At 43.0% G+C, this 14,838-nt stretch overlaps 1 long non-coding RNA gene across 1 annotated transcript; it reads left to right on the top strand.

The window, feature by feature from the left end:
* The first annotated feature begins 28 nt into the window (after positions 1–28).
* Positions 29–3,535, top strand: LOC142041219 (uncharacterized). The gene is made up of 4 exons (XR_012653382.1): positions 29–72; positions 1,318–1,629; positions 2,788–2,921; positions 3,015–3,535. It is a non-coding gene; the product is annotated as an uncharacterized LOC142041219 (long non-coding RNA).
* The last annotated feature ends 11,303 nt before the right edge of the window (positions 3,536–14,838 follow it).

Genomic DNA, 14,838 nt, shown 5'->3' with positions numbered 1-14,838 from the left:
CCCCGTCCCCGTCCCTCCCCCTCGCTCGGCTCTCCCGGGCAGGGCTCAGTCACTCCTTCGCCTCTCTCCGACGTAAGGCGACGGTCCCCAGCGCCTCTGTGTGTGTGGAGCGGGAGGGGGCGGCAGCGGGGGGGGGGGGGGGGGGGGCGACGGGCACGCGCCTCGCCCGAGCCTTTAATTAGAAGCGCGCTGAGGAGCCTCTGAAATATTCATGGCCTCGGCGCGGCTCCCCGTCAGGCGGGTCCCCGGCCCCGCGGCCGCAGCTCCCTGGCGGGGGCGGGCGGGGAAGCCGCCTGTTTACCGGGAACTCCGGGCCCGGCTGCGGCGGGGAAGGGGAGGTGTTGGGGCGGGGGGGAAGGCTATTTTCTGCTCCCGCCGGCCGGGAAGCCCGCGGAGAGGTGGCCGGAGCGGGGTGTGCGTGGAAAAGGCGGGCGTGTCGCCTCCCTCGCCGATTCTGGGCAGGGGCAGTCCCGGGTGGCCAGGCGGCTTCCTGGGCTCTCGCTGCCTGGAAGCGCTCCCGGCGGGGCCGGGTGGGGAGGAGGAGGAGGAGGGCGAAGGCAGCGCCACCGGCAGCAGAGCGCTGCCCGCTCCCTCAGCTGCCGGCGCCCTCACAAGAGGCTGACGGCCCGCGGCCAGGGGAGGTGGGCGGCGGGGGCGGGGGGCGACAGCCTGCTGGAAGCGTTGTGCTTCCCTGGAAAAGCCAGACTCGCTCCTGCGGGAGGTACCGCCGCCCCCCCCCCCCCCAGTGGATAAACGCGGCCCAAATCCGCCGCGGAAGGTGCGGGGCGTGAAACACGATCCGGCTGAACTTTCCTGTTTACTTGGACCGTGTGGATCAACCTCTCCCTCGGCAGCTGGGACGGGCGCACGCGGCCCCGGATGGCGCGGCGCGGCGGGCGTCCTGCCCAAGCCGCGAAAGACGGCGGGGTGGCGGCGGGCGGCGCCCGGGGCCCGCCGCCCGCCCCGCGCTGCCCCGACGGCCGCCGCGGGCAGGTAGCGCGCGCCGCCGCCGCCGGCCCCCCCCTCCGGCGGCGGCGACAGCGACCCCCGGCGGCCGCTGCTCAGGCGGAGCCCGGCGCTGCCGCCGCCCGCCGCCAGGCGGCGCTGAGGGGCGCGGCCGGCGCGCCGGGGGCGGCCGTTAACAGTCGTCGCCGCCGCCCCGCCCCGCCCCGCCGCGAGGAGCCGCCGGTGGCCGGCGTGAGGAGAGCGGGCGGGGGGAGGTGCGCCGGGGGGGCTTCGGCGAGGTGCCGGCCGGGCTGCTGCCTCTGCGTCTCGCCTTACGCCACTGCGGTCCCTAACTGTGTTATTTTTACCCAGGTTAGCCGATCTCTCTCCCCTTTCTGAACAACATTTTAGTGGCACATGCGCGTCTGTTGCTACGCAAACCTTAGCCCGTGCTCTCACAATGAAGTTACTGAAAAAAAAGGAAGGGGGAGAAGTACACCACGTGATGAAGACAGACATCCGGAGGCAAGACTGAGCAAGAAGGCTTTGTCAGGAGTCCAGAACCCTACCTCCTCTTTGGCTCCGTGGTTTGTTTCCAGTCACCTTAGGATTCGGGGAGGAAAAAATAAATTGAGCGAGCAGTTCAGCAGCGGGAAGGAACGGCCCTTTGCACGACATAACTTGGTATGGCTGTGTTTGCAAGTTAGTCATACCAAATATTGACACATTAGGGTCACCTCATGGAGATAGGGAAGGTGCAAAACAAGCCAGGTAGTATACAGCCCGCTGTTTTGTTTCTCCGATTACATTTTAAGCAGTACTTCATCCAAAGTAATCTCTTTGGAAAAAGGTAGCTACAGCTGCAGAACTGAAAGAGGTGTTCGGGAAGTCAGCTAAGCACCTGGATGGATTCTCCCCTAGCTTACAGTTTCCGTGTCAGTTTTGGTCACCATCCCGTAAGGAAGGAGCAGCCTGTGTTTCCAGTGCACACCAGTTCAACTCAGGAATGTCGGGCTGCGTCTTTCCTAGTAAGTTAGATGTACCCAGACATGTCTCTCATCTCTGGCACGGAGACCAGCTGGCATGGAACAACCTGCGTGTTGTTGAATGATGCGGCTAACCCAGGTTTCTTCCTTTTGAAGAGACTGGACATTATCAGAAGCTGTGTTAATCCCTCTTATGATGTAACTCCACCATGAATCTGGGAATGGGATAGCTGGCCTGGGCCAAAGACACACGAAGGACAAATTAACATTGTAGACAATTTCTTTCCAGTGCTGAGGAATATTCCCTTTAAATTTACTACTGTAGATGTAGACTAAAAGTACAATGGAGATACTAACTGAGATATGAGGTAGATAAACAGTCTGTTGCCTTTTTATGCATGCAGAAGCTGAGGCAAGGGTCTGTTCTGATGTGTTTACACTGAATTATACAAAGATATGTGAGAGCTCCCATAACTTCAGTGGAGTTAACTGAAATTCACACTGATAGATTTAGGATGATAATCTAATGTTCCAACAGGTTACATTTTCTTAAGTACATTTTCTTAGGGCTCAATCTAAGCTAGCCACCTAGATGCTAACCCCCTAAATGCTACCAAGCTCCTATTCCGCATATGTATTGCCAAAACTGTGATTCCTGAGACTTCCACCCACCCCCAGTCTGACTCCTGAGGCTTCTAAAGTGAGTAGGTGCACTGTTTGCCATGACCACTCACAGGTTCTTGGACTACATCCCTGGATACCAGGAAGCGCCTGACTCTTGTCAACACTAAGCATCCAGGATGGTGAAGAAAGCATTCTTCTGGGATTTACAAGATGTAAATTTTAATCCCTTCAGGCAGAGATGAAAGATGAACACACCTTCCCAGCCAGGACGAAAACCTGCTTGCTTTCCTTGAAAGAAGACGGAGAGGGAGATAATGAAACCCAGTCTCAAAAAGCAACATGAACCTGGGAAAGCAGGTCATAGAGGTAATGCTGTACAATGGGTATTTTGGCTTGTCCTGGAGGGGTAGGTTTCATTTTAAAACACCTGGTGTGATTTCTTTTTGCTTGTTTTTACAGGACATCAAGTTAGTGAACTCGTCTGCAATCAAAATCTATGAATAGATCAATCTACAATGGTGTAAAAAAATGCCCTATCTTTAAAGTAAACATCGTGATCCTCAGAATAAGGACCCTGTGAAGTAAGCATACACGAATGAGAAGATCAAATACAGTATTTGGTGGGTAGTTTTAACTGGTGTGCTGTTCTATGTTCCCTTGGTGGTTATGAAACAGAGGCACTGCATTTTGGGATTCGGAAAAAATGCCAGGCAGAATTCTAGCTTTGTTAAATAACACACATTAGTCACTGTTTTCACCAATTCCATTCTATTATGACGTGCTAAGACAGTAAAGGAAAGATATCTTGACTTCTTTTACTTATATGGGGTATGTGAAAACAAGAAAATGTGTTGTCTCTGGTTCTGTCATCTAAGACTGGTGAAATTTTCATGCTAAGAGCCCTACAGTTTCAAGCATGCTCTTGTTTCAGCTGATTATAACAGACATAAGGGTTCCTATCTATATTTAATAAAAGCAAGTGCAACATTTTCTGAAGTGATTGCAGAGCAGAGCTGATGGTCTAAATCAGGCTCATAACCAATACATGAACTGAGTGTATGCTTAGGAGAAAATTCCAGTGGACATCAGTAATAAGACTAGACTATAAAAACACTTCTTGCATTGCTCTTTATTGACCTTAGAACCTCAAAACAATATTCTGAAATACATTTTTTCCTTAAACATCACATCGACTTACAAAAATCTTAAAAAGTCAAGCCGCACTGTTGCTTTAAAACCCAGACTTTTCACTTCTCACGAAAGAAAAGCAGCATTTAATCTTCAGGTTACATATCAATCCCGCTAGAGATAAATACAAAGGAATGAGATGGGGCTGGTAATTCTGTTGGGTTAATTGAGTGGGTATCAGTTGGTTGACAGGGCAACTGGGCTTCCAAAATACTGACCACACACATGGAATCTACCTGTGTAATAGTTACTTTTTAAATCTAGATAGAAAAATACATACATGGCATCCAACAGACGATACTTTCCAAAATCTCTGCTCCAAGTTATGAAAACGCAGAATATGTTTTCAATATAATGCATTGTACATAAGTATAAAATAATATTTATGCACCTGGCTCAATCATCTCTGTGAGCCTCCAACTCTCAGAGGCAATGCCCAATGACAGCTGCTGGGGAGAGTAAAGATGAGGCATTAAGAATTCCTGTAGCACTGAAATCAGCCAGAGAACATATATAACTAGAATAAAAACTTCAACAGATGTTAAGGGTATTAAAGCCAATTGAGCATTTTAAGGGCTTTCCCCACTTCCTACCTGATGCAAATGCCAACAGGATTAAAATCCCATCAATCATTGCTGCAACCAAAACTGAAGAACTTTGATATAGTTCCCAAATGTTTTATCAGTAGTACAGACAGGGCCAGCTTGATGTTTGGCAGAAAGTTTAAATAAAATAATAATAAAAAAAAACACAACAGAAAACCCAAACCAGATTTCTGGCAATAACTTTTCTCTGCATGTAAATTCAAGGCTAAAGACAGCTCTGAGTTGGCCAGTGCATCAGTTATTGGGCCAGTTTCAAAATTATCTTCAATCAGCTTTGCAGTGCTGCGCCAGTGCAACAGTGCTGCACCAGTGCAAAGCTACTGCGGAAATGCTACTGAACCAGCCATAGAAAATTTAAGTCTTATGAGAATAGTCTCACTTTTTTTAGTTGCCTTTCATGCTCTTCAAAGTATCCCCTGAAATCTCCAGAGACCACCCTTCTGAATTATTCTGTATTTAGGTTTTCAGAGATACTTTATTTTGCACGGTAGACATAAATGCTCCAGAGAAGCAAGTCAAACCTCTCTTGACTGTGGACTATTGCCTACAGGAGGACACTAACATAGACCAGACCCCTAACTTTAAGCAGTTAAGGGAGGGTTGGGGAGTTAATCCCATTCTAAGAACCTATCTTTCAGGCCATAAGCAGTTCTATAACTACTGTGCAGCAGTGAGCCTACTCTGTGTGTGTTCACTGTTGACTCCTATCTGTTCACTTAGAGTTATATAGCTGCAGCTGCAGCAACTGCCTTTCCACATCAAATTAAGACTACGAGCAAAAGCCCTAGCTGATGTCTCATTAGCTGATAGAGTGCATTACATTTTCTGGCCTGCTTTGATCTCTCTGTGCCAAAGGAAGGAGGACGGCTTCAGTGTACATAAGAACTCAGTAGTTTTAGAGGCAGAGGAGCTTCCTCTTTCATTCCCAACCATGGTTCTTAGCTCGAGGAGACAAGTGGATCACACGTGGTTTTTAGAGCCATTGCTGATAAATGATAACATGTTTTGATAGTATAGCCTAAATTTGAGGATGTTCTCTCACTGTGTCTTTGCCCCATTTCTTAAAAAATGGATGCTGAAAAACAAATGCCATCTCAGGCAACATAAGGATATCCCATATGATTCACTACCAGCATCTGAATGCTAAGCACAAGCATTGAAAACTTTAAAAAGCAGAGGTACTTTTTTCCTTCTGTGGGTCATCAGTAGGCAAGCATGCTGCTCACTCAGTGAGCAGGCCCTGTGACTACCTGGTGGACAGCTGGGTGACTTTTTACAGATAAGATGTAGAGCAGGCCTATCGGCAAGGTTATGGTCTAGAGACCGCTTGTAGGCAAGCATACTCTTTGGAAGGTCATGTGCCTACAAAGGCAGCTAAGGGAGGGTGGGAGGTCAATCCCATGCTAAGAAACCATCTTTCAGGCCACAAGCAGCTCTGTAGCTACTGTGCAGCAGTGAGCCTACTATATGTGTGTTGACTGTTGACCAGTGGTTCCCTCCTTCCAGAAACCAGCACTGCAGTCCCGACTGTACCCAGGCAGCCTCCTTGTGACCAACTTCATAATGAAGTAAGCTGCCTTCCAGGGTAAAGGCAGAAAGGTTATTCAACGGCAGCAGAAGACTATAAAGAGCAGTCTATAGGTTTAAGATTCCAACTCCTAGCCTTTCTTGATTCTGCATGTGACATATAGAAAGATAGGAAAATGCAGAATATGTTTTCAATGTAATATATTGTACATCCACTAGCCCAGGGCTGTGGATGTTGTCTCTACTTGTCTGGAAGTCTGCCGTCCTTTAGAGGAGAGAAGACATCCCGAGTCAGCCAAACTGCGGGAAGTCCAGGACCTGGCATGCAGAGGCTACGTCTGCAGGAGTAAATATAATGTGCTCAAAAGCATTGATAAAGTCTGTGGCACTTAAGCCAGCTGGCAGAGGATAGGCCACATCCATTCTGTCCATCCTTCTTACTGCCTGTGAGAGGACAGCCTTACAGCAAACTACTCATTAGGAAGACTTCCTGGGCTGCCTAGCTTCCCAACAGTACCCAGGAATTGATCAGGAGAGTTGTCACAGACAAACCACGTGCCGGGGACTGCTCTAGCAATTTAACAGCACCGATGCCTGGGTTCCAGTGCCAGGAAGCCTCCCTGGCAGCGTTCAGTTTCCTCTTCTGGTATAGGCACAACCTGTGGGTCCCACCCGTGTTCCATGGGATAGAGGCAGCTGCAAACTGCCCATCCCCTTGGGAACTCTTACCAGTTGGTAGAACTGAGAGTCGCTTTTTTGCATCATGGCCTAAACTGGAATAACATAAGCATTGGAATCTGGGAACAGTAGCAGCTTCAAAACTTGAAAGCAGCTTAAAAAACCAGTTCCATGTCTCTATGGTCAGGCAGATGTATGCAGCTTCCACTGGAGGCAGCAAAGAATCAATGTAAATTGGGCAGAATCACAGTGAAATCAACTTAGTTACAGAACAGAATGAAAAGATCTTCCCCCCCCCCGCCTTCATGTGCATTGTCTGTATAAAAGCAAGATCTTTTAGATCTTGTATGGCAATGGACCAAAATTGTCAATATCTTTAGTTTTAGCCCAAAGGAAAAGAAAAGGTTAAAAAATAATTTTATACAACCTTTACAAGGTGGTCTTTCTCCTAAGGCAGAAAATTACTTTGCCTCACATTAGATTATTTTTTACAAGCTATAACATACCTACTGAATATTTTGCTACAGTGATTGTTCTCTTCAGCCTCATTCCTGACCTGATTTTCTCCCCAAAATTACTAGCCTGTTTTTTAATGGAGAAATTTTCACACATAATAGGATAATACCATTTTGAGACCAGTGAAAATGTTCTATTCATTTGAGGGTTGTTTATTATTATTCTTTTTTTTGTCTTACTCTAAGCTAAAATACCAGTTTTGTCCAAGTTTGTCTCCCAGAACATTAATGACAAATGGTTCTGAAACTGAAAACTGGCTTAGATTTGACATTCATCCCAAAGTGGGACCAATCATCAATTTTTATGGGTTGTTTTATTGTTGGTGTTGAAGTGTCATATTCAAAAAATCACTTTATAAAAGTCTTTTCTACAATTTTCACTCTAACTTGTTTCTATTTAGGAAACACAGATAAATGGAAAAAAAACCCCAAACCAGGTATAGCTATGAGAAGACCTTCTGTTGCTGAATTAGTGCCTATTTGCTATCATAAAAGATAAAAATCTAATTGACGATTCACTATTTGTGTTATTCATATAGATTTTGCATTGAGTTTAGCCTGAATAACAGAAGCAGTGCAATTGTTTTCACCTTTTCCGGTTGGCGTAGCCATCTGGGGAAGTCTTCATGCATTTTTATAATGATTTAGTGACAAATACCACAAGGGAAAGGTTTCTGTCTTAAAATGTTAATTTCCAATTAAAATATTCAACCAAGAGGTTATTTCTCTTGTATGCAAATTTTAGAAAATGTTGTTCTGATATTCCAAGGAATTTGTCTCTGTAATTAAAGGAATGCAGATGGACTTCTATCACTGCCATCAGGTACTGCACATATATATGGCTGTTTACATCCATCTTCTTACTTATTTTTGCAGTGCTAGTTTAGTGGAAATATCACTTTGGTAGTTTCCATTAAGTCAGGAATTGCAGTCAGATGTTTCTGTTGGAGGCTGTCATAGAGTGAGAATGTTCCCTGGTCAATGTTGCTCAATGCAGCTGTGACCTCTGCAATTACTCTATTTGAAAACACAGGATTCAGAGTGAAAAAAAAAACCCTCTTGTTTCAGATGGAGCTATTTGTCTCCTTTTCTTTGTCCATTCCTCACTTGTTAGAGGAGCAAGAGGACAATACTCAAAGGAAAAGGGTTTTGACCATAGTAACAGTGATTAGGAGCTAGATAAAATCTGGAACTTCCTTTCTCTGAAAAAGTCCAACATTTCAAAACAGCTTTCTTTTGATTTGAGATAGTCTCACAAACAAATAAAAAAACCTTCCGAAATATTCATGGTGGAAAATACATATTCAAAGAATTCAGGGAATCAGCATATCCTATGATTTTTCCAAAATTAAATGGTGTGCCCAGCTAATACCGAAGTGGGAGCACTCTTGGGAGTTCCCCAGAATTAGGACTAGCACAAGGAACATGTGGAACAGGATGTCTAACAAATCAAGTCTTGAAGGGCCTTCCAGGGTCTTTAACAGTCACTAACTAGATTTCCCAAATCTAACTAGATTTCCCAAAGCTACGTTCTTGGCTCCATGATGTCCTGCAACTCCTGACTGTGCCAAGAAACTTGATCTTGAGATTGGCTGTTCGGTCTGTTAAGTCCCCGGTTGTTTGACTCTGAAGCAATCTGTTTGGTGCAACCTACTAGGGAGCTGCCCTTGTAATTTGTCAGCAGTTGATAGAGAGTAAAATATTGCTGCAGAACTTTGTTTTTAACAAAGGAGTGCTCCTCTAATGAAATATTGCCATGTTTGAAAACATCTTACTAGCTCTCTTCATGTAGTAGGAAGTTCTCAGTCTAAGAAACTGGGTGAAGGAATAGAAATTAAAGGAACATGATCCATTTAGGGTATTTCTTAGTAGTAAAATGCTAAATATTGCTGCTTTTTTTTTTTTTTCCTACAGACAAGGTAAAACTCACTGTGTTTAATAAGCAAGTCCTTGTGTAGGCAAGAAGTTATCTACTGAACAGTAAGGCACAAACAAACATCAGAAAGAGTTCTGTTTTTTTATGTTCATGGCAAAAATAAGTATTTTCATCTTATTCATCTTAATCTATATTCAGGGTGAGATGGCCCTGACAGCAGAACAGTTATCTGTCAGCAGTGTATCCCAGGAGAATAGCAAATGAATCTGGCAATTTTCTGTAGCATACTGTAGGAAAGAAATGTTATTCCAATATTGATCATCTATGTGTCCAGAGTAATTGGATGCTCTGATTAGTTGCTCCAGATAATGTGGAAAACAGATACATTTTTGTTGCCATGAAAGGAGTATTGCATGGTTCTTTCTTATCTTACCCAAAGGAATACATATAGAAGATCAAAGTCAGGTGATATTTAACTCAGCAGAACCACATTAACCTTGGTCCTAGTTCTCTCAGTTGATGAAATATCCATATACTTTATGTCTCTAGAAAAGGTCTTAATGAAGCCAGCCCCAATTAACTATTCAGACATCAGTGGATTAATTATAGGTTAATGGAAGATGACAGAGATAAGTTACTGTGTTTACTTGCCCCTTTTAACAGATTTTCATGTTATTCAAGGCAAGAACAACTAACTTTTGTTCCGGTTTATATTGGAATGCTTCTTTTGACACTTTCTACAGCACTTAAATTATTTTTGTTGTGGTCCTTCCACTTTTTTTCCCTACATCCTTTTGTAAAAGGAAATATCAAAAGAGTTCATAGCATGCCAGTCTTACCACTGCTGTATCTGGATTTACCGCTGCATACCTCTTATATTGGCACCTCCAGTGCCAATTAATTCTGTCATTTTTACTACAGATTGGCATTGGGTTATTGTATTAGTAGCACATACTTAACTCCTTAACAATATGAAATTTGGGCAGTTACTTTTGTCAATAAAAATCTATAGTCTAAAAAAAAAATCCATCCCATCTTGTTTGACACAACCTATTTTTTTTGTAAAATCCATGGTGACTGATATTAACTAGATTCCCATCTTTATTTATTTATTTATTTGACAATATTTTTCTATTAATTTACCTCTGACTGGAATCAGACTAATCAATTATCATCCACATCACTCTATTTCCTCTTCCTGAATGGTGACAAAAAAAATAATCAGTGTTTTCAGTCTACTACAGTTTCATTGTAACTGTAATAAATAAATAAAATTAAAATCAAGAGGCCAGATATTTCCTCAGCAAACTATTAAGTGTTACTGGAAGCATCGTATGCGCCTGTAAGATGCTTATCTGTTTTTGATGTTGTCTAATATCTTTCTCAGTTACTAGTGAATTAAGAATCTTTCCTTTATTCCTATGTGATCCATGTATCTTATCTGGCTTTCTTCTAAAGACAGAACAAAAGTATTAATTGAAGAAATGTTCCTTTTCTGCACTATTAATAATTTAACAATTCATGTCTAGTTAAAAGGGCCGTTTCATTGCTATGATTCATTTCTTTTTCAGTGCATTAGAATTCCTCACTCTTAGCCATGCGACAAATGGATATTTTTTTTTTTCATTCCTGTTAGCTTTCCTATAGTTCAGGTGGTTTTAGCTACCTATCATTGTGTTTCAATATTATTAACACAAGTTTTGTAAAGGAAAGTCATGTATTACAAATCTATTGTGCTTTTTTGGAGGAATCAGTGTGCATTAGGGAAATCTGGCTGATACTGTCAACAAACTCTCTCAGAAGGCCTCTACATAAATAAAGCATCCACTGAATAAGAAAGGAAGTTGTTACATAGGTAAATAATTGCCTAGAATACAGAAAATGGAGATTGGAGTAAGGAGTAAATTCTCACAGGGCAAGAAGGTTATCAGTAAAGCCCTTCAGGGACCTGTGCTAAGATTGATAATTTCCAGCATATTCATAAATGAGGCATTCCTTGGAAAATGTGATAGTGTTTACTGATATTAAGTTATTCAGGAAAGCCTGACCATGAAAAATGAGAAAAGAGCCTTATAAGACTGAATGGTCACTGTAATGGCAGGTGAAACTCAGTACAGATACATCCAATGTTAAGTAAAATATATGGGGAAAATAATCTAAATTTTACACAGAAAGTAGATTGATTTCTGAGCTGATTACTATTCTTCTGGAATGATGTCTTGGAATTAGAATAGATCTGTTAAAAATGTCATCCTGGTGCTCAAAATCAAGTCAATATTAAGAACTAATTAAAAAAGAACAGAGAACCCAGTGGAAACGACTCCTTCATTCTCCACGGAGTCAGGTGGTCTGTCTGCAGCTGTGTTCCTTCCCCCCTCCCCACTGCAGAAATACATACTAGTACGGGAGAAGGTTCTGAAAATTTTAACAAAGGTGATCAGGTGCGTGAAATAGCTTCTATAAAGGGAACAGCCAAGTGGATTAGGGCTTTCAACATGGAAACTACATGAGTGAAAGGTACGTGGTAGAGGTCTATGAAATCAAGAGTGCCATGGATAGACTAGTAAATAGGAAGTGATCGTGCCTTCCAATGCATGGTCTGGGGGACTTAGAATCCAAACAGGTGAGAAGAAGTGATTCTTAACACAATGTGTGGTTTATCTGCAAAACACCCTGACACAGGATGCCTCAAATGGTGAGTGTGTTCAGAAGTGCCTGGAAAAAATTATGGAAGAAAAGACTAAAATAAAAGGCTACTAAACTGAAAAAACACTGACACCTTTGTCCTCTGAAGTTTGTGAATGAGCTCCTGGGGATTCCAGGAGTAATCTTTTCTGATAAACATATCATTAAATGCATGCAGTTCTCTGCTATTTCCTATGTGTCCTCTTGTCAGAGTCTGGATGCTGGTCTACGTGGAATCTTGGTTTCAACAGGTATGGCCACTCTTCAGGAATGTTATGCGTAAGAGCAAATAATTCAGCCTAGGACATTATGAAATGGAAAATACATTGCAGTCCAGATCTGTCAGAATCAAAATTTGCACTTGTGATTGTAGTTTGGTGCTACATTTTAAGCCTATCCAGAGCCTATTTGCCTTCAATTACCTCAAGACCAACTACAAACTGGCGTCAAAGTGTTCACCAGTTCAAAGCATTCACATATTTTTTGTTCTTGTCACCTTTTTAAAAATTTTTCCATTTCTTTGAGGCTGGTAATGTCTCCACTCTCAGTGGTTGCTGTTTCTGCACTGACTGTAATATTCTTTTATTCCTCTTTCCAAGCACAATTCCTCAGACTTTCCATATCTTATTCTGTTGTTGTGTGTCGGGAGTATTAAACTACATAACGGCAGCTACTCTACTCATTTATGGGGGAGGGGGAGAAATGCAGTCACAGGTTATTTATGCTGTTACTCATGACAGCAACAAGTTACTTTATATTTAGAAGTTAATTCAGAAAGTGTTAACCATAAACCATGCTGTTAACTCCAGCCTTCACCCTACTCAACCAAAGATTTGAGTTGTACAGCACTTGTCCCTCTTCTTTGCAGTCCTGAACCCTAGCGCATCTCCAGACCAAACTATTTTCTTAATGGTAGCCTGGGATCCCATCCCATGTGTTGTAATCTATTTTGAGTTGCTGAAAACCAACTGTATTTCTTACATGATATGATGATCATACTTGCTTCAAAAATAAACATCAGTTTCATGGCTCCAGACCTCCAGCTATTGCTGAAGGTCTTGTAAAATCTATATTAAAAAAAAAGATTTTCATCAGTTTCTGTTGAGAAACCTTAATTGGAAGCAGAATTAACTCTACTGTAGGTCAAATACCCATGACAGTTATGATCTCTGACCCTCATTATAATCATATAGGCGACTATGCTTTGCTCTTCAGCTCTGTTACCCTTATAAACCACCTATCAATACTTGCTAGAAAATAAAATAAAAGCCATTATACGCCTTCTGGTTCCTGGTTTTATCCTAGCCGTGAGAGCTTTGCAGGGTTCAAATTTAAAGCTAATTAATCTATTCTTCCTGTTCTGAATACTTTCACTTTACCAGCAATGCAGTGATGACTCACAAGAACTAATTTTGTTAGCTCCCTCAAATAGAGTTCATGTGTCTTTTTCTGAATCTAGCAAATCAACTGTTTGTGTTCCGTAATAAAATGATACACACATGCTTGCAGTAAGCCCAGGAGGTTAATTCCTACCTCAGTGAATTAAGGTCCAGGCTAGAAGGAGTAGCCTAGCTTGCATACCAAGTTTTCAAATATTTGTGGATTTTAAAAGAGTGGGGCTGCCATTGTGTGTGTCCTGATTCTTCTATCACAGCTGAAAAAACTTCTTGTTTACTCGAGGAAGAAGGGCTTTGTTGTTGTTTCCTGGGTAGAATTGCTACATTCACTTTGCGTTGAAGCAGTGACCAAGAGCTGTTCAGTGGAGTGATACCAGCAGTCCTCCTGCGATGACCGGAGGCAAAGTCAGTCCATCTGAGATGAAGAATGTGTGCTGCAAGGCTGCTGCCAGTAGGAAACACTGATTCCGAGTTCCTTGGAAAGAAACAAGGAGCTAGCAGCACACAGCCAGCAACAGTTGCAGCAAATGTACCTGTAGCCACAGTTACAAAGGCAGCAGCAGCAGTCCCGAGAGGAGCTTCAAGAAGAACCTGTGAGCAATTGCAAGAACTTTTGGCACAGTAAGAGCTGCAGTTACAGGAGCAACATTGAAAAGAAGAGGCTCCAGGACTGAGGAAAAAGATTAAAAGCTGTTGTTCTGATCAGTAGACCACGATAAAAAGAAAACCAACACATAGGGCAAGTGCAATGATGGTGAAACTCACAGGGAATGATTGACTCCCAATAAAATCAGCCTGAGGGCAACCTAGAAGTGTTGCTAGAGCATTCAAGGGCCTTACTGAGATCCAGACACCCTTGGGTTCTCAAACCATCCAATTTGTGGAAGGCAGCTTAGGAAATCCCAGACCTGCTGCAGGAATTCTTGCAGGCATGGAAGATCACAAGTCACAACATGGTCTAGCATTCAGTAAAACTGAAGACTGGATCTTACTAGTTACTTGAAATGAACATGATATGAAAAACACTCTCAGGAGCTATTAGAGTATCCATGAACCAATACTGTATTTTAGTTCATTAAGAGAGAGCAAGTTGTTGATCTTCATGGAATTCTGTGGCATGTTGCAAAGGATGACTATAATATACAGGGCCTGGAACTATTATGTTTAGCAAGTCCTTGATGCTTTCAACTGGCTCCTGATTTTCAGGACTGAGGCACAGTAACAGACGTGGAGATTCTGTCCTCAGGATAATAGGGGAAGATAAGCAGCTGCCTGGGAAGTTTTCAGAGATGTTTGTTTTGATATTAAGGACATGAATTTATTTGGACACTTCTATACAGGTGATTGCACAACTTCTAATTATAGAAAGCCTGCAGCACACAATAAAAGAATAGCAGAAGATGGGTGTTAACAACATTGAAGAGTTAGATAGTGAATAGGATCTCTCAGCCGTATTAGTTACACACTGTGACAGAGATCTGAGTCTGTATTCACTGTGACACATCCAGTGCCACAATTATCTTCCATGGACATTTGAAGATTTTGATGTCGTTATTTCAGCTGAAGTATCAGCGGCTAACCTGGGGTTTATCTTTTGTATGGGCTGCAACAATGTTAACAGGGAATAATACTGCAAGCGTAACTGAGAAATGAGCTGAGAGGCTGATCAGCTTTCCGAGGTGCCTCTTTCCTGTTAGCACACTGAGCTGTGTGCTCATAATAATATTCAGCTCTCATGGTAGGAGTTTATGGCTAAAACGCTGGCAGGGTGTTCCCCACCCACTCTTGCTGTCAGGGCCCTGAGATCACCAC

Source organism: Buteo buteo, chromosome 17 (genome assembly GCF_964188355.1).
Source record: "Buteo buteo chromosome 17, bButBut1.hap1.1, whole genome shotgun sequence".
In the NCBI taxonomy this organism is placed as follows: Eukaryota; Metazoa; Chordata; class Aves; order Accipitriformes; family Accipitridae; genus Buteo; species Buteo buteo.
The sequence above is the reverse complement of the archived record's forward strand: the minus strand, read 5'-3'. Positions and strand labels throughout refer to the sequence as shown.